This window comes from Macaca nemestrina, chromosome 16, assembly GCF_043159975.1.
Source record: "Macaca nemestrina isolate mMacNem1 chromosome 16, mMacNem.hap1, whole genome shotgun sequence".
In the NCBI taxonomy this organism is placed as follows: Eukaryota; Metazoa; Chordata; class Mammalia; order Primates; family Cercopithecidae; genus Macaca; species Macaca nemestrina.
The window spans coordinates 32,950,659-32,977,435 of NC_092140.1; the positions used below are offsets into that span (position 1 = coordinate 32,950,659).

The 26,777-nt window shown below is 34.2% G+C and overlaps 2 long non-coding RNA genes across 2 annotated transcripts in view; one reads left to right on the top strand and one right to left on the bottom strand.

Annotated features, from left to right (window-relative positions):
• Positions 1-26,777, bottom strand: part of LOC105481693 (uncharacterized) — a 722,106-nt gene that overhangs the window by 421,314 nt on the left and 274,015 nt on the right. The window contains exon 8 of the long non-coding RNA XR_011614711.1: positions 2,741-2,850. This is a non-coding gene — a long non-coding RNA (uncharacterized lncRNA). The remainder of the gene's footprint in view (positions 1-2,740; positions 2,851-26,777) is intronic.
• Positions 179-22,318, top strand: LOC139359085 (uncharacterized). Its single transcript, XR_011614712.1, has 3 exons — positions 179-247; positions 21,775-21,941; positions 22,251-22,318. It is a non-coding gene; the product is annotated as an uncharacterized lncRNA (long non-coding RNA).

Sequence of the window (26,777 nt, forward strand, 5' to 3'; positions counted from 1 at the left end):
GAACAGATCCACGAGGACCCCGGAGAAGAGCGTCTACCCGAGGAAGGACGACAAGATGAGCACGTCCTCAATGCAACGTGACCTGCACCTCCGAGCCCGGGGTCAGCTGCGACACCAAGAAGTCCCCCCCTCGCCGCCCCTGCCCGACAGCGGCACGAGTCCCCAGGTGCTGCGGCAGGAGGCATACCGAGTCTCCTCGCACTCCTCAGGAGCTGGGATGCTTCGGAGGCGAGGCAGGCAAAGGCGGGTAAGGTCAGACTCTTGAGAGGCGCGGCTGCCTCAGATCCGTCACCCTCTCAAGCAGCTTCCCCTCAGCCTCCAGCTCCGGCCCCTCTGCCTTCAGGCTGCGGGCAAGCTCCCCGCAGCGACAGCAGCGGCATTGCCTTAGGAGCGGGCTCCTGGGCGTCGGCCTCACGGTTGGGCACAGACACTTCAGGGGCCGTGACTGGGAGGGGATCAGTGCGAGCCTCGCTGCTGGGGACAGATTCTATTCCCAGCCCGGCCTGGCCGGGGCCCCACTCCCTGCGTACGCTGCTGTCTCCGCCGGTGCAGCCTTGGCCGCCATTTTCCTCCCGTTTTTTCCTCCTTCACCTCGGGCTGACCGGGCTCTAACAAGTGGCAAATTCTAAAACCTGGAGTGGACCACACTTGTGAAGCCGCCCACCTCAGAGAGCACTGCCCCAACAAGTTGGCATGAAACACCTGTTGTATAGATTTAAAAATTAGAATGAAAATGTTTTTAAAACCCAACTGTTAGTATACTTAATGTTGGGTTCTGGCAATGGATTGTGGTTCTTGTTTTTCTATATTTTTCCTTTTCTTTAAAACAGGCATTTGATTCTGTAAGGGAAAAAGTAAACATTATAATATTTGGTAAATATATGCCAACTGTCCGCAGGCCCAGATTCTAGTATAGGTAGTGTGTGATGGGTAAGTATTTGGCAATGCACAATATGAGTTTGGGAAATCTGCCTACAATGTGATAATCTGCTTAGGATGAACCCTTCATCACACAGAATGAACTCATTATTTTTTAACTTGTTGCAAATTATCTTCCATCTGTTCTTTGTCTGCCCTTCTGATATCATCTTCCTTGATATTCTGTGAGTTTTGTCTGTGTTTTCTACAGCATGATCCTAATATTTTACCTATTGTCTTTCTCACATATGTGTGTGGATGTCTGTGTGTTTGTGTACGTGTGCATGTACTTGTATGTGCAAATGTGTACTTCTGTGGGTATGTCTGTGTATATTCCTGTCTATATGTGTGTGGTTAAGTGTGTGCATTGTTTTTGTGTTCATGTGTATATATTAATTTTTATTCATCTAATGACTGTTAAATTATTGTCTTCTTATCTATCTTAGTTACCTATATCTTATCTACCTGTTGTACAAAGCACGAATCACTTCATCACTTTCAGAATATTATTTCAGTTAACAAATTCAAATGAACATCTAATCAGGAATATATGCCCAATGCCTAAAACATGCTAGGAACTATGGAAGTTACTCTACTTACCAAGGCTAAAACTTACAGTTTCTGATCTTAAAAAAGTTTATTTTGCCTTTAAACAATGTTTTCTTTCTTTAAATTGGGAAGATATATGACTAAAATGTAATTTATTTTAGCCACTTAACCAAAATTATACAATCCCCCCAAATTTCTCAACATTAAATAAAAACTTTAAATTCCTTAAGTTTTCTAATAATCTGACTCAGGTGTTCTTTTCAAGGTCTCACTGCCACCCCACACTCCCACTTCCTGACTAACACAGGTTCTAGTGGTCCTGAGTAATTCACTGTTTCATAAATATTTATTCCTCCTGAGTTGCCTCAAAACATTGAACATGCTATTCTTTTTTTGCCTATCCACTCTTTTTCCAATTTCAAGTCATTTAAATCTGAACCAACTTTTCCAAATGAACACAGAATCCACACAGTAATGTATACCTCCCTAATACTCTTTCTTTAGATTGTACCTCTTGTAACAATTCGCACAGTCTGCATGAGTCAGTAATTAATTCTATGCAGAATGTCAGTGATGTGCTCATCACTCTGTTAGGCACTAGGAATATGACACTAACAAAAGGTACACTCTTTTCATCCACATGGAGTTTAGAGTCTAGCCGTAAAGGTGGACATTAAATAAATTATTTAAAAAATAAGTACACCATGAAGAGTGAATAAATTCTGAAAAAAGATACAAAATACTATGAGAGCTTGAAAAAAGCATGTTTGTGTTATTTATGTGGAGAAACAGTGCTAGATGGCAAATGCTTTGAAGGGAAAGACCTTCTACATGTTACCTTGTATAAATAGGAAGCATTCAAATAATATTTTAATATTTTAAAGATATTAAGTAAATATTTAATATTTTGAAGATTTTTTTAAATAAAGCTTAATTCTGTTTATATTAATAAAGTGGAAAGGCTGGTTTTACAATGAGGCTGCTTTTCATATTATTTAACAATGATACAGCAAGCAAAGGAGAATAAGATTCTAATATAACTTCACCACATTTTTTATTTCAGCCATATCATTTTGTGTATATCATACAAATAACTTAGAATAACTTTTTTAGATGATAACCACAATTATTGTTCTGTAACTTTAGAAATAATCTATCCTAAAATAACAAAGACTCTTAGTGAATAAAGAAGATTGACAAGTGCACTTAAAACATTAAAATTATTCTGGGAGTAGACTCAGTCACACTAATTAAATGAACATCATGACCTTACCAGTGTTTGGCCATCCATGAAGCCAGAAATCTCTGTGGATTCAATGTCAACCAAAAGAGCATCCAAGAAAAAGTCCAGCTGTGTGGAGACATCTTTGGACAACACCATTTCTGAAAATATACTCCAATATTAAACTTGATTATATTGCATTTCATATTTTGTTTTGCTTTTAAGACAGAAAAAAAAAGTTCAAGCATTCATTTTTTTTCTGCAAGATTTTATACAATCATTGCCTGGATTTAATACAAGTGACTTATAATTTTTGTTATCATCAAGCAAAGCTCAAATAATAATGACAATATACTAGCAGATGGATAGAGCAATTTAATCACCAGACTAGTAATAATTTGATTTCCTGAGTCCAATAACTCAAAATATGGATGTATTCACTGAGAAATTAGGTGTGAAGTGAAGAGAACTTGAAACCTTAGAGAATAGTTATTTTCAAGGTCTGAATTACTATGTGTTTCAAACATGCTTCTACCTCTCCCTCCGTCTCTTCTCATATTATTTCCATGTATTCTATCAAACCATAAAACACTAGATCTGGGCCGGGCGCGGTGGCTCAAGCCTGTAATCCCAGCACTTTGGGAGGCCGAGACGGGCGGAACACGAGGTCAGGAGATCGAGACCATCCTGGCTAACAGGGTGAAACCCCGTCTCCACTAAAAAATACAAAAAGCCAGCCGGGCGAGGTGGCGGGCGCCTGTAGTCTCAGCTACTCGAGAGGCTGAGGCAGGAGAATGGCGTGAACCCGGGAGGCGGAGCTTGCAGTGAGCCGAGATCCCGCCACTGCACTCCAGCCTGGGCGACAGAGCGAGACTCTGTCCCAAAAACAACAACAACAACAACAACAACAACAAAACACTAGATCTGGTTCCTGTCTAACAGATCTTACTGCTTCCCTGTAAAATCTCTTTTTCCAGCATGTTAAAATTATGGAAGAGAAACTAAAACATGACCGGAACTTGTGATACTATATAACTTCTGTAAGGTACTTGAGGTCAAGAAATTTGTCTTTTATTTTCAGATTTCAAATTTTATAGTCTTGGGAAAAAAAAAGACAAAAGGCATTCAATACATAAAAGTACAAACATCTAAAAAGGTATTACTATAAATTATACCACCTATAAGTTTAATATAAATAACATTTCAGGCATATCTCTATATCACTATGTATAGTTAGATGGATATACAAATAGAAGGACAGATGGGCAGAAAGCAGATATGTAGACAGGTGGAAAGACTAAGGAATGGATAAACATGGTCTTATAAGACCTGAAATACAGTACACATGTCATTACAGTAAAAATTAAATTAAATTCTATTTAAGTTTTACTTCATAGGAAATTAACAGAAGGGGAACTTAATTAAAAACAAATAATTTCCAAACTCTAAATGAATGTTTTATCAACACAAGAGATATTATCTTAAATATTATAAAGTTAGCTATTTTTAGCAACATGTTTAATGTATACATTATTTCACTTCCTGTAAAAAAAAAATTAAGATAGGAACTCTCTTGCTATTCCTCAATCTCATGTTAGTTAGATGTTATGTTCTTATTTTTATATTATCAAGATTTCCAATGTTTATTTTCTCCTTTTAAGCCATAATTTTGGCAGTATTCATTTTTTATTCTGTTTTTTTAATATATTCATTGCTCACCACCAGCTCCTTTACCATACCTTTCTGAGAACTTTATTTGGATGCATTTATTGGATAATAGATTTCACCCTTAAATATTATAAATGCCAGTATTACCTTAAGATGCTGTGCAAAATAAATCAATCCTTATTGTTTTAATGCTACAAAAGTTTATTTCTTGATTACACGAAATATTCAATGCATATCATACAAAGAATAAGTCTGATAGATGCTCACTTCAACATTTGTTTTCACAATTATTTTGGTAGGAAAATAGGATGATAGTGAATAACGAAATGACTGCTAAAAGATGTACATCATTTCCACTCACATAGAAAGGGAAGGCAATCTTAACACGTACACCAAAGGAAAGCTGGAATATAATTGTAATTAGCCACAATAATAACCCCAATCTAAGCTTCTAGTCCCCAATATTTGGATCACTCTTTCCTGCATTTAAAATATACTCAAAGGGGATAGCCTAAAAGTCCCATCTAGTCATAGCGTCAAGTTTGCAGAGAAAGCCTTCTTTATGATGCATGATAGTCTTTCCCTTAGGAGATGATACATGGCATTCTATATTACATTCAAAACTGGCTTTTCCTGACTTGCAAAATTGTGAACTGCCAAGCCACACAATTTATTTGGAGAATACCTCAGGTGCAGAGCTTATTCAGTACTGGTCTCCCATTTCACAGAGCACTGCTACCTGATCAGAATGTTACCTATTCCCACCACTAAACATCATGACATCTGCCTTGGAATGAAAACAACAACAAAAAAATGAACTAAGAAGACATGATTTTTTGGCCTGCACACTCCTGATATAAAAAAAAAAGAGATAAATGGTAAGAAGGTGACCTCAAAAATTAATCTTTGTCCTAAAAAGGAGAGGTAGGAAATAAACAGATTAGAGTGTGCATAATTCTGAAATATACCGTGCAGACACTTTACAATCCAATTACCCTGATGGAGGAGAATGTTCCATAAACAGATAAATTCTTCTCCTTGAACACAGCTCCTTTGTGTATTGTTCTCCACACACTTCGACTCATTATTCTGTGAGGTTTGTCCCTTTCCATTGTACATTGGATCTTAGAGGCCTAGAAGTGTCACACATAACTCCCATTCACATTGAGTGTCTAAAGCATGTTTCATAACCACATCTAAATTCAAGGAGCTAAGAGAGACCATGGACAACAACTAAAGAAAAACAAGGGAAGGATTTCTCACAAAATATAAAATAAAAATAAATAGATGAAAATTATAAACAGAAGCCAAATAGAAACTCTGGAGTAGAAAATTACAAAAACTGAAATTTTAAAAAATCACTAGAAGAGGTGGTGTTTACAGGCAGGTTTGATCACATAAAAGAAAGTAGCAGTTAAATATAGGACAATAAAAATGATCCAGTATGAAGAGCTGAAATAAAAAAGAATAAAGAAAAATGAATAGATTTAAGGGACCAATAAGACACAATCAAGCAGACAAATATATGCATTATAGGAGTCTGAGAGAGAAAAGAGAGGCAAAAAGAGTAGAAAGAATATTTGAAAAATAATGTCTGAAAACATGAAATTAGATGAAAGATGTGAATCTACACATTCATGAACTCAACAAATTCCAACATAATAAACCTAAAGAGATTCACAACAAAACACACTGTAATCAAACTGTGCAAAGATAAAGACAAAGAGAAAATTTTGAAAGTAGCAAGATAGAAATGACTCATCATGTGCAAGGATTCCTTAATAAGATTAATAGCCAATTTATCATTGGAAACCATGGATAACAGAAGCCAGTCGGATGGTATATTTAAAGTGCTGAAATAAACTGTCAACGAAGAATTTTATATCTGACAAAGTTTTCTTTAAAATGAGTAAGAAATTAAGATATTTGTAGGTAAACAAAAGCTGGGGAAGTTTGTTACCAAGAGACCTGTACTACAAAATAATGATAAAGGGAGACTGAAATGAAAAGACAATAAACAGTAACTTGAAACCATCTGAAGAAATAAAGATCTCCAGTAAAGGTAACCACTTGGACAAATATAAAAGGCAGTGTTATTGCAGTTTAGATTTGTACATCTACTTTTAATTTTCAATATGATTTTTAAAGGATAAAATAACAACAAATTGAAATTATTGGGCACACAATGAATACAGATGTGATAAGTGACAAAACACCAAACTAAGGGAATACTAAAGGTTTTGTGTAGTACCTCCAATCCCATTTGAGTGCAGTTTTGTATAGTATTGAAGTTAACTTCATATCAATTCAAACTTGATTGTTATAAGCTTAATGTGTTATTTGTAATATCCATAGAAACTCCTAAGATAAAAACGAAAAACATATGCAAAAAGAAATAAAAAGGGAATGAAAATGATTAATAACAAAAAAAATCAAGTAAACACAAGAGAAGGCAGTAAGAGAGGAAATGAAGAATAGAAACAACATAAGACACATAGGAAACAAATAGCAAAATAGCAGTTCTTATATGTAACTAATTCAAATAAATATAGATTAGATTATAATTAAAAGGCAGAGAGTGGAAGAAATTTTTAATTATCCAATTACATGCTATCTAAAAATGTCTCACTTTAGATTCAGTGACACAAATAATTTGAGAGTGAAAGACAGAAAAAGACATTTGATGGATATAGTAGCCAAAAGAGAGTTCAGGTGACTATTCTATGATAAAATTGACTTTAACTTGAAAGTCATAACAAGGGACAAAGACAAGCATTATATATTGATAAAAAGGTCAACCCATTATGAAGATATAGCAATTATAAGCAAATATAACATTTATATATAACTTAAAACGGTGACCCCACTGTGAATATATAAAAGTGTATTTTGATATATGAATGTGAGAAACACTGACAGAATTGAAGAGAGAAATAGACAATTCTACAATAGTTGGAGACTTCAATAATCTACTTTAATAAATGATAAAACAACTAGACAAGTTTATTAAGAAAACATAGAATTTGAACAGTACTAAAACCTAATAAGGCCCAACAGAAATATGCATATATATAACATGTCATCCAACAACAGCAGAATACTTATTCCTGTCAAGTGCAAATGCAATATTCTTCAGAATATACTACATATGAGGTCAAAATACAAGTCTCAATAAATTTTAAAAGATTAAAATACTATAAAATATCTTTATGGATCACAGTCAAATGTAATCAGAAATAAGATCAGAAAGAAAACTACAAAATTCACAAATATATAAAGATGAAACAACACACTCTTAAACAGCATATGTTTCAAATTTTAAAAATCATGAAGAAAATTGGAAAATACTTTGAGATATATAAAATGTTATGGAACTGAATAGTGGTGATGGTTGTATAACATGTGAATGTACTAAGTGTCACTAAATTGTATCCTTTAATATGGTTAAAATGGTGAATTACAAGTCATGTACTTTATTACAGTAAAATAATTTAAGAGAAGTTGTTACATCTTGCACTCAATTTTTAAGGGTCTTTGGTAGACCTCTTTGAATTCTGTAGACAATGTGTGTTATATTTGAATATAATTTTTTTACCTAATTAATCCAATCTTAAGTTCCTTAACAAGAAAACCAACAAAAACAGTAAAATCAGTTCCTTAAGTTCCTTCACAAAGATGTACACTTTCACCTGTCCTATTTAACATAGAACTGGAAGTTCTAACCAGAGCAATTAGGCAAGAGAAACAACTAAAAGGAATAAAAAACAGGAAAAGAGTGAGTCAAATTGTTCCTCTTTGCTGATAATATAATCTTAAACCAAGGAAAACCTAAAGACTCCACCAAAAAAACTCTTAGATTTCATAAATAAATTCAACAAAGACACAGAATACAAAATCAACATCCATAAATCTGTAGCATATCTCAATGCCAATAATGATGTAGCTGAGAAAGAAAGCAATTCCATTTACGATCACTACAAAACAACACCTTAGAAAAAAGTTTAAGCAAGAAGGTGAAAGATCTCTACAAGGAAACTACAAAACATTGATGAAAGAAATCGAGGTGACACAGACAAATGGAAAATTATCCTATGCTCATGGATTGGAAGAATATTGTCAAAATGACCACATTGCATATTGCCCAAAGCAATATTCAGACAAAACAGAAGAGAGAATCTGCAAATAAAGTCACATATTTACAGTACACTGATCTTCCATAAATTTGAGAAGAACTTACTTTGAGAAAAGGAAACCCTCTTCAATAAATAGTGCTGGGAAAATAGGATAGCCATATGCAGAAGAATAAAACTGGACTCCTAACTCTCACCATATACAAAAATCAAATTAAAATGAATTAAAGACTTAAACGTAAGACCAAAAACTATTAAAAAAATTAGAAGAAAACCTAAGAAAAACTCTCCTGGACATTGGTTTAGGCAAAGAACTTATGACTAAGACCTCAAAAGCTTGGGCAAAAATAAATAGATAAATAAATAAATAAATAAGAATTAAACTAAAAAGTTTTCACATAGTAAAAGAAATCATCAACAGACTGAAGAGATAATCTGTACAATGAGAGAAAATATTTTCAAAGTATTCATCTGACTGGCGGCTAATATCCAGAACATACAAGAAATACAAATAACTCAACAGAAAAAAAAATAAAATAAAACAAGTAATACCATTAAAAAGTAGGCAAAGGATGTGAATAGACATCTCTCCAAAGAAGACATACAAATGGAAAACTGCTCATTATTAATGATCAGATAAATACAAATCAAACCACAAAGAAATATCTTCTTACCTTAGTAACAAAGTACATTACTAAAAACACAAATAACAATAGATGTTGGTGAGGATGTGAAGAATAGGAAACTTATATACACTGTTGGTGGGAATGTAGACTAGTACAGTTACTGTGGAAAACAGAATAGAGATTTCTCAAAAAAACTAAAAATGGTGTTACAATTTGGTCCAGAATTTCCACTACTGGGTATCTACCCAAATGAAAAGAAAACAATATATCAAAAGGATACCTGCAGTTGCATGTTTTTACACTATTCACAATAGCAAGCATATGGAATCAACCTAAATGTCCATTAATGGATGAATGGATGAAGAACATATGGCATATGCACAACTGAATTATACTTGGCCACAAAAGGAATGAAATCATGTTATTTGCAGCAACTTGGATGGAACTAAAGGTCATTCTCTCATGCGAAATAATACAGGCACAAAAAGATAACTACTGTATGTTCTAACTCATATGTGGGTGCTAAAAGTTACATCACATGGAGGTAGAGAGTGGAAAGATAGATAACAGACTTACAAGGTTAAGGAGGGGAGAAAGGAGGATAAAAAGAAGTGTGTTAAGGGGTAGAAACATACAGTAAGATAGAAGGAATAAATTTAATGTTTAATAGCTTAGTAAGATGACTATACTTAGCAAGAATGTATCATACACTCAGGAGATGGACACCTTAAATACTCTGACTTGATCACTATGCTTTATATACATGTAACAGAATTTCTCATGTATCCCATAAATGTGTACAAATAAAAAAAATAAAAACCCTCTGCAGCAGGTTCAGTTTTCAGTGAAAGGTACCTTCACTCAGACCTTTATGATCCTCCAAAACCAACGGTTTCCAAATGTTTTCATCACCTCCTTGAAAAGTTCTATGCCTGACAGAGGATAAATGGTGGGCCCTGCTATACTAAGTAATCATGTAAATTAAAATGCCTATTATGAACTGGATGTTGGCTGAAATACCAACTTGTAAATTTGGATGTGCACAACAGCCCTCCATTATCAAGAAAGAGTGGCATTTACAGGACTTGATTCAAGCAAATCTTGAAGCACAGGCATGTTGCATAAGCAGGTATTATAGGTTCACAAGGCACTCACTTCTGCTGCATCAACGTCTTGGCCACAACCATTACCTATGACTTCTCAACATGTCCTCTTGTCCTTGTGATCCTTTGCTGGTGCCAGCCAGAGGCAAATAGCTGCAGCATTACAGTTATTCAGTGGTGGACTTGAAAGACAGTAGTGAAGGCAAACATTCCTTATGAGCTAAAATGATGATAGATAACTGATTGTTCACTTCATCTAGAATAAATGAAGTCTAGAGATAGATCTATATCAATTATTGGGGAGTGGCTAATAAATGTTTCAAATATCAAAGGATGTGGAAATAACAAGATTAGCAAATTGGTGACATAGAATTCTGGAGAATAGTGTGTGGATAGAATCTTGGAATGAGCACAAAGTGTAAGAATATTTGTGTCCAGTGAGATGTTTACCCATGGGCATCCACTGTAATAAAGGCTTTTATCCATCAGATAGAAAAATATATTCTGTGAATAACAACTTGCTTTTTGTCCAGGTAGCCCGGCCACTTGCTCGACGGACTAATGTACAAAGTAGCCATGGAGGCACAGATGGAGATTATACATGGAAATAAAAATATTGATTTTTTTGATTGATTGATATCTGGCTACAACCATTGTTGATCATCCAGCCTACCAAATAACAGAGATTAACACTAAACCACAATTTCACAGAAGGCATTAGTCAAAGGCAGTTACATTCTGTTGGACATCTTCCTTCAGGGAAATGTTGGTAGCTTATCTTCACTAAACCAAAACTCAGGTTATGAATTTGACTCCATGCTTGCAATGCTTCTGCCAAGACTACCATCAATGAATTTCTAATTGCTATTTTAGTTCTATGCAACGTGATTTTTGATGTAGAAATTTATTTTTTCTCAAAAGCAATGAGGCCATAAAATCCTGATGTAGAGCTTATTTACCCAATAGCTGGCCTTAGAAAATGTTGAATGGTCTACTGAATATTTAGTTATGGTTTAGTCTGGATAGAATGACCTTGAGGGCTTGATCCTTTAGTGCTGTAGGCTTTAAATCAGCTCTTGATGTACACTGTTGTTCCTCTCATGATAAAGCTGCACTGCTCCAAGGATTTCTGTAACTATAATCACAAATGATCCATTCATAAAGCATTTCTTCTTCTCATTAAACTTTGTCTTCTGTTGGTGGACTACACGCCCTTGAGAATACTTGCCCAAGAGGACACAATGGCCATTTTATTAAACTGAAGGTTGAAACGGTCACTTGGTCATTTTGGGGTTCTCATATCACTGAGACAATAGAAAAAGAAGGTTACTATATTTACAAAGGTTTTAATGAGGTTATCCTGGAAAGTAGGATTGTGACCAGAAAATGGAAACAAAAAAAGTATATTCAGAGACCTCACAGGTCCTATTTTGTCTTATCGTATTCATTTTATTTTGAAAATTTTAAAATCTACACAAGAATACTATAATAAACATCTATATTCTTTCATCTGTATTTATCTTTGTGTATATAAAGATATATGATGATGGTGATAAAGATGACAAATAGATATTGCTAGACCAATAGCTATAGATAAACAGATAATAATTTTTTCTACTAAATCATCTGGAAGTTGCAGACATTGTTTCATATTTGCAACAATGTCTGCAATAACACCATGTTGCATGACATTGTTGCTTGACACCATGGCATTTGATGTCATTGTTACATGATACCAAATACATCATCATGCATCTCTTAAGAACTAGAACATTTTCCTACATAAACATAATTCCATTATCATTTTTTAATATACCATTCACATACACAATTTCCCAAAGTTCCCAAAATAAAGCTGTAAAATGGTAAATAAGCATAAGCTAAGAGCTTGCTGTACTCTACATCTGGAGGCAAGCAGAAGAAACTAGCAGTACACTTCTGTAGGGTCACAGAAATTCATCCTCAGATCCACAGACCAGGACTAGATTTTAAAATAAAAGTGTGATCTTTTATGCCATGTAATGACATTATAGGTATTGCAGATATCAAGTCTCTGAGCCAGCAGCAAATAAGTTTCAGATTCTGTTGGTGATCCTGACTTATTTCCTCTCATGTCCCCAGGCTCACCATTTCCTGTAGCCCACAGAGCCAGAAAGCAACTGGAAGAATTTTTTTCAAGTTTCTTTCACAGGTGGGAGGTGGGAACACTGCCAACCAAATCGTTGTATTCATGCAGTGAGCCTGGCTCACATCTACCATCTCACTTAGAACACTTACTTCATATGACCCTGCAGGAGTAACTTCCTGACTACCACAGGATGCTGGTTGTACAGCCCATACATGAATTTTTCTTACTCTCATAAATTACTATTTCATTTGTGGCCACAACATTGTTTATGTTATGCTTGATCCCACCTAAGACTTCTTAGTGTTCCTTTTCATACTTTATGTATCATTATTATGAGGCTGTCACAGAGAAAATAACATTGGAGCATAAACTATTCATATCTTGACTGGGAATAATCACCAGGGCCACTGCATTTAGACATGCATGGTTGGGCAGTTTCTTTAAAGCACAAGAGCACCTAGATTCAGGTTGAGCAGGAGCAAATATCTAGTCTGATGCTTCACACCAAGTTGTGTGCATGGAAGAGGGGTACTTTAGAAAAAGAGGCACTTGTTTCTAATTCACACAAAGGAATTATCTTCTCACAAAAATATGTATCTGAAAATGTGTGCACAGTGAGAGGAAATATATATTCTCTAGTTCTCAGAGAGGCAGCTTATAGGCTTACAATATCCCTGCTCATTTTATTCATGTAAAAACCTTTCTGGAGTATTCTGGAAAGACAGTACAGAGTTCTTCAATCTCCACATAAAAATTAATAGAGAACCCACAGTTCTCTGCTGTAATGGCACAGTTCAAAGCCGTAATGATTAAAGGTACAATTCAATAAGAAGAAATAATGTACTGTGTACTCATCTAAAAAGAGAGCTTTCAATTACATAGGAAAAATAATTATAGGAGTGAAAGCATATTTATAGTCGAAGACAATGTCAACACTCCTCTTTTAGAAATTGATAGAATAAGTAGACAACAAATAAGCTACTTGACATTAGGTTACTCCACCCAACAGAAAAATGTACATCGTTTTCAAGTACATATAAAATAGTCAGCAAGATAGACAATCATTTCGGCCAAAAAAGGAAAATGCAATTGATTTTAAAGTTTGTTCTCTCATCAGAATACAATTAATTTATAAACAAAGACAGGAAATCGTCAAATATTTTGAAATAAAAAATAAGTCTAAATAACTAATGTGTCAAAGCAGCAGTCCCCCCAAAATTAGAAAATGTTTAAAATTGACTTAAAATGAAAATACAACTAAACAAAATTTGTGAGATGAAGTTACAGAATTGCTCAGAGGAAAATTTATAGCATAAACATTTATATTAGAAAGATGTCTCAAATAATTATCTAAAATTGTTCCTCAAATTAAAAAGTAGGTAAGTTACACTTAAGAAAACAAAAGACAGAAATAATAAAGATAAAAATAGAAATCAGTAACATCTAAAATAAAAAGAAATAGGAAAAATGTGAATGAAACTAAAAGCTGGTCTGTTGAAAGCATCAGTAAAGTCAATTAACTTTATACCAGACCGACTGACCAAGAAAAATAGAGAATGGACATAGTAATGTCAGAAATAAAAGAGGGACATCCTCATTCACTACACATTCTACAGGTAATAGGAGATAAATAAAGGAATGTTATAGATAAAATTATGACCATAAATACAATAACTTAAATTGAAAGGTCTTTGAGAGATTCTAACTACCAAGAAGAAATTGAAAATTTCAATAATCTTGTATCTATTAAATAAATTAAATTTATGGTTAAAACCTATCAATAGCAACGGCAACAAATTCCCAAAACAGATGCTTTACTGGGCAATTTTATCAAATATTTAATGGGTAATACAAGTTTTACTCAAACTTTCACAAGTTTTAATCAAGTATTTAATGGGTACTACAAGTTTTACTCAAAATTGAACAGAGAGAACATTTTCCAACTCATTATGAAGTCATAATTACTCTGATACCAAAACCAAACATACCAACAGATAGAAAACCTGCAGACCAATACTTCTCAAAATCATACATACAAAAATCAAGAAAGTACTAGTAAATTGAATTTAGCAATATATAAAAATGGTATTACATCATGGCCAAGTTGAGTTTGTTCTGAAATATGCAAGGCTGGTTCTCATATATAAGTGAGAAGATGTGGTATTTAGTTTTCTGTTCCTGCATTAATTCACTTAGGATAATGACCTACAGCTTCATTCATGTTTCTGCAAAGGATATAATTTCATTCTTTTTTTATGACTTCATAGTATTCCAAGGTATATATGTAACAGCGTTTCTTTGTCCAGTCCACCACTGAAAGGCATCTAGGTTGATTCCATGTATTTGCTGTTGTGAATAGTGCTGTGATGAACACATGAGTGCATGTATCTTCATGGTAGAATGCTTGATATTCCTCTGGGTATATACCCAGTAATGGGATTTCTGGGTAAAATGGTAGTTATATTTTAAGTTCTTTGAGAAATCTTCAGACTACTTTCCACAGTGGCTGAACTAATTTACATTCCCACAACAGTATATAAGCATTCCCTTTTCTCCACAACCTAGCCAGCATCTGCTATTTTTCTGACTTTTTAGTAATAGCCATTCTGACTAGTGTGAGATAGTGTCTCACTATGGTACTGATTTGCATTTCTCTAAAGATTAATGATATTAAACTTTTTTTCCATATGCTTGTTGACCGTGTGTATGTCTTTTGAGAATTCTGTTTATGTCTTTGCCTATCTTTTAAATAGGGTTGTCTTTATCTTGTTAAGTTCCTTATACATTCTGGATATTAGACTTTCGTTAGATGCATAGTATGCAAATATTTTCTCCCTTCTGTAGGTTGTCTTCTTACTCTGTTGGTAGTTTCCTGTGCCGAAACTCTTCAGTTAAATTAGGTCCTACTTGTCAGTTTTTATTTTTATTGCAATTGTTTTTGGAGTCTTTGCCATGAATTTGCCAGGGCTGATGTCCAGAATGATATTTCCTAGGTTTTCTTCCAGGGGTTTTATATTTTTAGCTTTTACATTTAAGTCTATAATATACCTTGAGTTGATCATTTTATATTGTGAAAGAAGGGGTCCAGTTTCATTCATCTGCATATGGCTAGTTAGTTATCCAAGCACCATTTACTGAACAGTGTTTGTTATTGCTGGCTTTGTCAATGATAATTGTAGGTTTATGGCTTTATTTCTGGGTTTTCTACCTATTCCATTGGTCTATGTGTCCATTTTTGTACCAGTACCATGCTGTTTTAGTTACTGCAGACTTGTTGTATGGTTTGAAGTCAGGTAGTGTGATACTATTAACTTTGTTCTTTTTACTTAAGATTGCTTTGGCTATTCAGGTTCTTTTTTTTGTTCCAAAAGAATTTTAGAATACTGTTTTCTAATTCTGTGAAGAATGCCACTGGTAGTTTGATAGGAAAGGTATTGAATCCGAAAATTGCTTAGAGGAGTATGGCCATTTTAACAATATTGATTCTTCCTATCCATGAGAATGGAATGGTTTTTTCATTGGTTTGTGAGATCTCTGATTTATTTCAGCAATGGTTTATAATTCTTATTCTAGAGATATTTTTCTTCTACAGTTAGCTGTATTCCTAAGTATTTTTCTTTCTGTGGCTATTGTGAAAGGGACTGAGTTCTTGATTTTACTACTCCTATTTGACATTGTACTGGAGATCATAGGTAATGCAACAGTGTAAGAAAATGAAACCCAATCACCCAGATTCAAAAGAAAAAATTCTATTTTTGCATGTGATAGTTTACATTTAAAAAATCTCAAAGAATTTACAAAAAGTTCAGAGAATTAATCAGTGAATTTAGCAACATTGCTGCATTAAAGGTTAATATATAATAATGAACTGTGTTAAAATCTACTACCAGTAAATAATTGGAAACTGAATTTTTTAAATGGTACCATTTACAATTACAACAAATATTATGAAATGTTTATTTATAGAAACCTAACAAAACATGTGCAAGTTATACATGCTAAAAACTATAAAACACTCATGAAAGAAATCAAGAAGACCCAGATAAATGAAGTGACATGCTATGTTCATGGGAAATAAAACTCAAAAGTGTTAATTCTCACTAAATCGATTTCAAGGATTCAAATGTATTGTAATAAAATCACTGGCTCCTAAGGCAAACAGTAAAAATTATTTGATCATCTATAGGAAAAGATCAAGTGACATATAAGAGAAAGAAAATAAGACGGTCATTAGAAAAGCTTTAAAGAAGAAAAAAAAAGAGTAAGCTATCAGTATAGCAAAGGAAAGAAAAAGCAAGTGAAGAACTTACATGCTGAAAAGCTAAGTATCAAGAACAAGAGTACAGAAAATCTGTTATAACATGCAAGACTTCAGAAACTATTGTGCAGTGAGGTCTTTCTGAGGTATCTACTAGAAAATGAACTTTAGATAATGAATAAAAGAGTGTTTTGATGTAAAGACTGATGGATATTAAATATGTAGTTATTTGTAGAACTATTAATATCATTTTAAACATCTCCCTGGCCAATTCTGGAGGATAAGGAACAAATTCACTACCTAGAAAACTATGAAAAAGAAAATAGAGCATTCATTTTGCTTTTCTTATATGAAATGTATCAATGAGTAACATATACAGAGAGAGAAGCAGTTTTACATATTTTAATCAAATAAAAATGATGCTACCATCTTTTCAACCTATGATAAATCAACAAATCTTGGCATTGGGCCTCAATCACTGTGAACATAAGAAGCAAAAATGTGAAAACCAGAAATTACATATAAATACACCATCAACTATAAACCTGCCAAAGGGTTCAAATCTGAGTCTGATCAAGCCTCTGGGTTCAGATGCCAATTTGCAGGAACCAGAGAACAGAAGAATGTTTAAATGTTTAAACGTTTAAAATCAGCGGAACCAGAATATGGGAAACATTATAGGTCAAACAGCCCAGGTTCTTGAACAAATAATTTGCAGGAAAAGAAATAAATGAATGGGGAACCTGTAGATTAAGAAACATAACAAATTAAAATTAGCAAGAATAAACTATAAAGTCTAAGAATGAATAGTTATGTGACCACATATAAAGAAAAACAAAAAGGTGATCACCATAATTGTTTAGTTTGGGAGAGAATGAGGGTTTTGTGATTGAGATGGGGCAAGTGAAAGAGCTTCTTGGTCGGCTGGTATCATTTCTGATTTTGTAACCTAGGTGGTAATTACAATTGTGCCCAACTTAATATAATTCATTAAGTTATATATGTGTTTTGTATGGCTTTCTGTATTTGTGTTTGATTTTATAATAAAGATGTTAAAATAAGGAATAAAAACAAAATTAATAAAACAGTTCCTGACAATATTTATGGACAGGCCTTGTTATAAGCACTGAGATATATATTAATTAAAATAGTCACAGGCTTTGAGGAGTGGATAGATGAAATAGGAACAATGATGTATCATTTAAATATGATCTGCTACTCAGAAATACTTCGAACTAATAAAGTACGAGGCTCTAGTATAGAACTTTAATATTTCCTGGGTAAGATAGCATCTGAACTGGCAAGTAACAAGCCAAAAGAGTGTATAAACGGATGTTGCAAGTAGAAGCAAGAGCAAAACCAGAAATTTTAAAATATAAATAAATAAATAACAGAGCAAGAAGTGATATAGGAACTCACAACTGAACTATAAAGTAGAAATTGAAGAAACAAAACAGTACTTATTTTGAAATTAAAATGCCAATATTTAAATATGAAGTTTAAAATGAATTTATATATGGAGAGCATGAGGTGGAGCAAAATGGCCCAACAGAACCCTCCACTGATTGTCCTCCCTACGGAAACACCAAACTTAACAACCATCTACACAAAAAAGGCACCTTCATGAGAAACAAAAATCAGTTTAAGTACTGACTTGGCTACCGCGGGGTAGAGTACCAAGCAAGCACTTGTGGTCCTTGATTCTAGGTATTGGCTCTTGGAGGGCATTTCTGGACCTGCCCTGGGTTGGAAGGGTGAGTCCCAGACCTAGTAACTTTCATGCCCTTGGGCCTTGAGTGAACATCAGTGTTAGCCTTACTCCCTATGGGCCTGTGTTGGGTTGCCCTGGGAAAAGACTCCTCTGCTTGTGGAAATGAGAGGGAAGAGTGGGAAGGACTTTGTCTTCTGGCTTGGATTCCAAGTCAGCCACAGTAGAATAGAGCACGAAGTAGGTTCCTAAAGTTTCTGACTCCAGGTCCTGCTTTCCAGACGGCATCTCTGGACCCACCCAGGGCAGAGGAAAGCTTGTCCCTGAAGGGAAAGACACAAGACTGGCTGCCTTTGCCACCTGCTGATTGCAGAATCCTAGGACCTTGAGTGGACATAGACTGTAGCCAGGTAGTGGTTACAACAGGCCTTGGGTGAGACCCAATGCTGTGTGTGGTTCAGGTCTGTCCCTGCACAGTCCCAGTGGCAGTTGTCACAGGGGCACTTTATATCCTCCCCCAGCTCCAGGAAGCTCAGCACAAAGGGAGAGACTCTATTTATTGGGGAGAAAGTAAGGAGAGAGATCAAGTCTCTGGTCATTCAGAGTTCTTCTGGACTTTTTGGGTATTCCCTCACAAGCACAGACAACCAAAGCAAAAATGAACAAATGGGTTTACATTAAGTTAAAAAGCTTCTGCACAGCAAAGGGAACAATCAACAAAGTGAAGTGATGACCCACAGAATAAGAGAAAATATTTGCAAACTCCCCATCTGACAAAAGATTAATAACCAGAATACATAACAAGCTCAAACAATTCAACAGGAAAAAAAAAACTAAAAATCTAATTTTAAAATGAGCAAATGATCTGAATAGACATTTCTCAAAAGAATACATTCTAATGGAAAACAGGTACAGAAAAAGGTGCTCAATATCATTGATCATCAGAGAAATGCAAATCAAAACTACAATGAGATATGATCTCACCCTAGTTCAAATGACTTTTTCCCAAAAGACAGGCAATAATGAATGCTGCCAAGGACGTGAAGAAAAGGGAAACTTCAGATACCGTTGCGAGGAAGCTAAATTAGTATAGTCACTATGGAGAACACTTTGGGGGTTCACAAAAACTCAAAAAAAGAGGTACCTTTTATCCAGCAGTATCACTGGTAGGTTACCCAAAAGAAAGGAAATCTGTATATTTGAAGAGATATCTACACTCTTATGCTTATTGCAGAACTATTCACAATAATCAAGATGTGGAAGCAACCTAAATGTCTATCAACAGACTAATGAATACAGAAAATGTGGTACATATACACAATGGAGTACTATTCAACCACAAAAAGAATGAGATCCTGTCATGTGCAACAACACGGATAGAATGGGAGGTCATTATGTTAAGTGAAATAAACCAGGCACAGAAAGACAAACTTTGCATGTTCTCACTTATATTTATGGTGGCTAAAAATTAAAACAATTAAACTCATGGAGATACAGAGCAGAATGATGGTTACCAGAGGATGGGAAAGGTAGTAAAGGGGTGAGGGAAAGTGAGGATGGTTAAGGGGTACAAAAAATAATTAGAAAGAATGACTAAGATCTAGTATTTGATAACAACAGGGTGACAATAGTCAATAATTTAATTGTACATTTTTAAATAACTAAAAGAATATCATCAGATTGTTTGTAAAACAAAAGATAAATGCTTGAAGTGACGGATACCCATTTTATCCTGATGCAATTATTATGTATTGTATGCCTGTATCAAAATATCTCATGTACCCCATAAATATATACACCTACTATGTATCCACAAAAATTAAAAATTTTTTTAGAAAAATGAGTTTATATGTCATACTTCCTGACAGATTAATATAAAATTACATTCCATAAATATATACACCCACTGTGTACCCACAAAAATAAAAAATAATTTTTGTAGAAATATGAATTTATACATGTACTTCATACCTCCTAACAGATTAATACAAAATTACATTCTATAATGACTCAGAATACAATTGTACCTGGCCACAGAATCTTCAACAAAGTAACAGCAATCAAATCAGTTCTTTCAACTGTAATAATGATTACAAGATGTACATTTCAGAATAGTCCAGATACAGTCCAATTATATTGATGATTTTACACACACTATTAGATTAAGTAGCTGGCAAGATAATCTGTTCTTTCAAATTTGTATGCAAGTAAGCAAATAAATATGGCATACGATATAAGCCTGTGTTTCATTTTGATTAGTTATTATGATTTTTTTATTGGTACAACGTTCCAGAATCTAGCTTGTAAGACTTCATTCATTGAAATAAAAAAGATATCTGCATCTATAAAACAAGTTCCAGCTAGTATAGGTAAACTCATCATCTGACAAAGATTTAAGTGATATTGGTTACCTTATACTGAAATCTGAAATACTTACCAAGCTGTACCTATTTCACGATTAATACAGAAAAGGATTTTCTGTGATTACCCCATTCTCTAATAGACATTGCGTGAAGAATATCAGAGAATATAGTACATTACTATGAAAACATAAATTAGGTAAGATGACATATTCAATATGAAGAGTGATTATTAGAAAAATATATTTTCAAAGGCTTATATTGATTGACAAGAACTAAATCAAGATCTTATCTCTTTGGTATTCAATATGTGAATATCAAAGAGATATACAATGGAAACAAGCCATATTGTGTGTATCTGGAGCCAACGTATTTTTAATAATGGAAGATCGACAATTACTAAGAAACTCTGATCCATTGTCCAAGGAATCTATTAAGAAATATGTGTTTATTGGCATGTTTTCTATTCATAGCATCTTGCAATCAATCATTTTAAAATACTCATAGAACGAGTCATAAAAAAACCATTTAAATATTGCATTATGCTCTTTTTGGAAGTTAGCAGTAGGTAAAATTATCAGCCCATAAAAACCCAAACATTGGTGAAGACTTACTCTTAAATATGCACAAGAACAATTTATAGAAATGGGATGAAATATGATTAATAGGGAGACTAAATCCATCCTGTCTTTGGAAAGAAATATTAGGTCACAGGCATAAATTATGATATTCAAAATAACCATTATAGAAGAATCATTGCTTTTGTAAGATAATATTTTCTTTTTAATGGGTAAAGAAAATAGTCATTTTTATTTTACCAGCAAAAACACTTATTTCACTTTGGGTATATCATAAAAGGGATATAACGTATAAGCTACATATCTTATTCTTAATATCATTTATGAATTTATAAAGGTCTTTTTTTCTCCTTTGAACATTTACTAAACAGAGCTGTTGTGTTCAGAATTGATTTTGCTGTCTCAGCCACATTAAGGCTGAGATGCTTTTTGGCTTTCATCTGAATGAACAATTTCCTAGTTAGACACACTGGATTTGGAGTTGGATCAATAAAAGCTTTACTGTGTCCTTTCTCTTTCCTCTTAGAGCTCACAAAAGAGAACTAAATTCCATTCATCTTTTCACTTGCCACAGTGGAATCTTTAGCAATGCAATTCTGGCTTGAATGAAGAAATATAGTGAGAAATTGGCAAAGAAACAAATAGTAATATCTATTTCCCATGCTTATACTCCTGATTATCAGTTACTTCTAGGTATGCATGTAAATTTGTCTAACTCTAACTATTTGTCTTTGCTGTGCTTTGGGAGTGTAAATCCTTATCAAGGGTTTAGTGTAATCCTGCTGAATCTTAAGTGGCTAACTCAAGTTATTTGCAAGGAAGCCAATTTGATTAGATCCTGGTGATTTATATTTAAAGGATTTTGAATGGATTAAGTCAAGGGGTTCTTTTTACAAGTTTGAATTCTGTCATTTAAAGTGACCAAGCATTAAAAGTCAGAATTTTGTAATATTCATGAGAATTTATATACATTATTTTTTAATTATCTCCCCCATTTTATAGATGTTAATGTTTAAGAACTATGATTTCATTTTATGTGACACATTTGAACTGAAAATAACCAGTCTAAAACTATCAGCAGTGACTGAAAAACATGTTACAAACCAGACATAAAACTCCAAAAAAAAGGATAGAAGTTCCCAAGGAGAAGGCATGGCTGTCATGTTAAGCCTAGCGGTGAGTCCGTTAATCCTGTAGTGGCTGATATTCCAGCTATTTCACTCTACTCTTCTACTGTACTCTACTCCAGGAATCAGAGTAGTTCCTTTCTGAAATGAGCAATACTTTTTGGCTTACAGACTTACTGAATCTTACGAGATGCTGATGGTACACGAGACAAAATAAAATAATGATTTATTTTCTTTGTCCCAAGTCTCTTTTAAATTTTGTTTTAATGACATAAGTTATGAAAAATCTATAAAATATTCAAAAGAAAGGGAGAAAAGAACCAGCTGGAAGCACAGAGAGATACAAAAACTAATCTAAAAAAAATCAGTTAATCAACAGGAAAAAGATAGCAGGGGACATTCAATGATCAATATGTAGAAGACATGCTCAGAAATTAATAGAAGTAACAAAAAGACAAACTTTATTTACTAAATAAATATTTCTTGTGGGACTATTTTACATCAAACACTGTTCTAGATTCTAGAATATAATATATAACAATCAATGAAAAAAAGCAGTCTTACGTCCCTGCCTACATGGCCCTTACATTCCAGTGAAGAAGGACCAACAACAAAAGTAACTGAACTATTTAGTATGCCAAACATTTGTGTGTATCATTAAAAAATAAAAAGAAATATGGGCAGAATAGGCTAGTGCAGACTGGTACTCAACTTCATGCCTTAGTGTTTCTTGAGAAAAACATCTGACAGATATTTACTCCTAAATATTTGTTAAGGGTTTAAAAAATAGACTGAATGCAGTGGCTCATGTCTGTTAATTCCAATACTTTGGGAGACCAAGGCAGGAGGACAGCTTGAGGCCAGGAATTTGAGACCAACCTGCTTGGCTAACATAGCAAGACACCATCACTATGGAAAAAAATGTGTTGAAAAATAAAAAGAAGTTGAAAAAAAAATGACTGAGTATAAGGTTCACTCTATCATACAGTAGTATGATATCCATGAAAGGAGGTTGAAAAATACAAATATGTAAATATGAAGCTCTTGGCTAAGGGTTAAAAGTTATTATCCACTTCTAATATGCTATAGGACTGTGGAATTGCTAATATGAATCAAATTCAAAAAATCATAAAAGCTGAGAAATATAGATTAATATCATTTTCTTGACAAATATATGAAAGTTGTATCAACACACAGACTAATGAAACAAACATAATAAGTGTGAACAAGGTAAAGTGTTTCTGTGAGAAAAAAATCATTCTGAGTGATGCCGATTCTTTCAGAACTAACTGAATATATAAATGGGAAGAAATCAATGAAGATGACTAGCTTAGGTTTTCAAAAGGCCTGTAATGAGTCTACATGAAAGATTATTTTAAAATGAGAAAATGTAAAAAGAAAATATTTTTATAGATTTCAGATTGACCTTGAAGGATACTGAGGTCAGAGAAGATGTAGATTTTTCTTACGATGTAAATATCTAAATAGTAAGAGTCCCTAGAGTTTATACAACAAATAAAGTGTGTGCAACACAATATTCCATGTTTTTATCATCACATTAGCTGTTCCAGGTAGTGAAAGGTCAGGTTGATGAATAGAAAATCATCGATTCACATTCAGTAACAGTTACTGAGCACCTCTCATGTGTGCTGGGCAATGTACCAAGGATTAAATTATAGAGATATTTTAAAAATATGGTCCCTGTAGTGAGTAAGTCTCCATGCAGCTCTTACATCCCCAATTTCCTACTCTGGATCATAAAAATCATGGAAATAGGTTTCTAGCAGCTGGCACTAGTACCTTCCCAGCTGTTCTTTCTCTTCTCAGCACTTCAGGATGTGGTATTGGGCAATACACCAGTCTAGGAAATAGCTTTTACTTCCTGTGATATTAGCTCTCCTGATTCTAAGACAAGAACAAATGTTCAGCCAGAAAAAATAAAAATTAAGGCGTGGGAGTTTATTTCCTCATATGCTTCCATTTGCACTGACCTCCATAGACAGATTTTGCATGCTCCAGAAAGAATCATTGACTCCAAGCTATTAAAGGAATAAGCTGATGAGTCAGGAACTGAGACTTTGACCAAGGACTCCTTCATTGAAGGACATATTCCAGCAAACATTATAGTTCCCAATGTGTCCACCTGTCACTGCATTTTTCTTTGCCTTGCCCTTTAGATTAGCGCAGACAACTCTGGCTTAGTAGAAAACTGTCTTGCTCCAAATCAGCACAAAACAGATATGGGTGTTAATGGTGAGAGATATATGTATATTCTATTCTGTTTATTTACCTTCCTTTTATGCCAAGGGTAGGTTTTTATCCAATTTATCATCCATTGTCGTGACATTTTGATAGTAGAAGAGATGCTCGTGACAATTACTTGGGAGCCATCAAATGTAGAGGAGGACTTGAAAAAAAAGAATTATCCAAATGAATGACATTTTTAGCAACCACTTTTTTGCGTTCTCAAAAGAGTCATCATAGGATGTGAGATGTGGAAATATTCTGAGTAGATTTTTAGAAAGCTGAATTTGATAAGATTCAAGGACTTTACTGGATTTAGTAGGTTCTTATGTTCCCCGATGAAAAATGTGTCACTCTCTCTTTTATTTCATATTATTGCTTGAAGTAATTTTCATATGTGCTATCTGCTATTTTTCTTTCCTTTCACTGCCATGACCTTGGATACCTCACATTAGCTTTTATTACCACACTTTAAGTGTCCACAAACATGGAGGCTCCATTTTAAATTTTATTTCATCATCTTAAGCAGGATATATAATTTAGGAAGAGTTATTTCAAGAGCTCTGCTACTTGTAGTTCACTAGACGTTATCTGCTTTTGAATTCTCTCTCTCTCTCTCTCTCTCTCTCTCACACACACACACACACACACCCCTAGCAGAAGCAACTACCATACAATATGCTCTACGTTTTTCTGTGACATTTAGGGTTAGGGAAAAACTATCAATATCATTTAATCATCTAATCATCACCATGTCCAATTTGTCAGGTACTATTAGTCATTCTTTGTGTACCTTGGTAGCAATGAAGTGTTCCTGAAAAATATTTACTAAACTGAAATTTAAAACTCAGTCAAAAATACAAAATGAATCCTACTGTATACAAAATATACTGAATATATTAGTAGTACCAAAGATACAATGACACAATCCCTGGAAAAAAGAACTCACAATTCATGTCTGAATAAAAAAATACAAGCCTAAAAATTACTTAAGAATACACATCAATATAGAAGTAAATATATAAACTCCAAATTATGACTTTAGTGTTATGGGGTTTTACATGGAATGTCTCAAATTTTCTGTTTGTTGTTTCCTGGTGTTAAGAGATTTAAGAAAAAAAGGAGAACAAACATCCTGTCAGTTTACTAACAACAAGTACTTTGATCACAAAACAGATAATAATTCCAAATTGGCCATCAAGCATCTTAAGGTAAGTGAAATCTGTCACTTAGAAAGTTAAAGCTGCTGGGCCAACAGGAAGTAAGACACTTGTCCTTCTGGGAGGCCTTAGAGGTAAGAACTCCATAGGCAATAAAGTTCCTACTTTAATACAACCTCTTGGGGGAGAGGAATCATAGAAATCCAGGCCCCTCCTCTGACAATAGTACAATGGGATAAGACAATGATAACACACCTTCTGCTTTCTCCCAATACACACTAAGAGTCACTATAAGATCTAGGCTGATCTCCCTTGGGTGAGGAGGAATATAATTATAATGTAAGTCTAGTTGAAATCAAACTATGGTCCAAGATATATCATTAATGTTACTTTATCACCAGTCACATTTACTGTATTAGTCTGTTCTCATGCTGCTATAAAGAACTGCCCAAGACTGGGTATTTGTAAAGGAAAGAGGTTTAATTGACTCACAGTTCCACATTGTTGGAGAGGCCTCAGGAAACTAACATTCATGACAGAAGGTGACAGAGAAGCAAGGCAGCAGGAGGGGGAAGTGAAGAGCGAAGGGGGGCAAAAGCCCCTTGTAAAACCATCAGATCTCATGAGCACACACTCATTATCACAAGAACAGCATGAGGAATCGCCCCCATGATCGAATCACCTCCCATAGGGTCCCTCCTCCAACACGTGGGGATTACAATTCAAGAGGAGATTTAGGTGGGGACACCGAGTCAGACCATATCATCTACAGTATGAGATTATCTTGCCCTGAGAACAGAAGAGAGAGCATGGGCAGATGAGAAATTAGGGTCACAGATTCTAACGCACTCTTTGTATATTATTAGGTGATCAATTTAATTGGAAATAGAATGCATTTATTTTCAGTTTTTCCTATTTCTTAGATCTTTGCTACTCAAATTGTGCCCCACCGAACAATAGCAGCAAGACCTGGTTGCTTACTAGAAATCCAGATGATC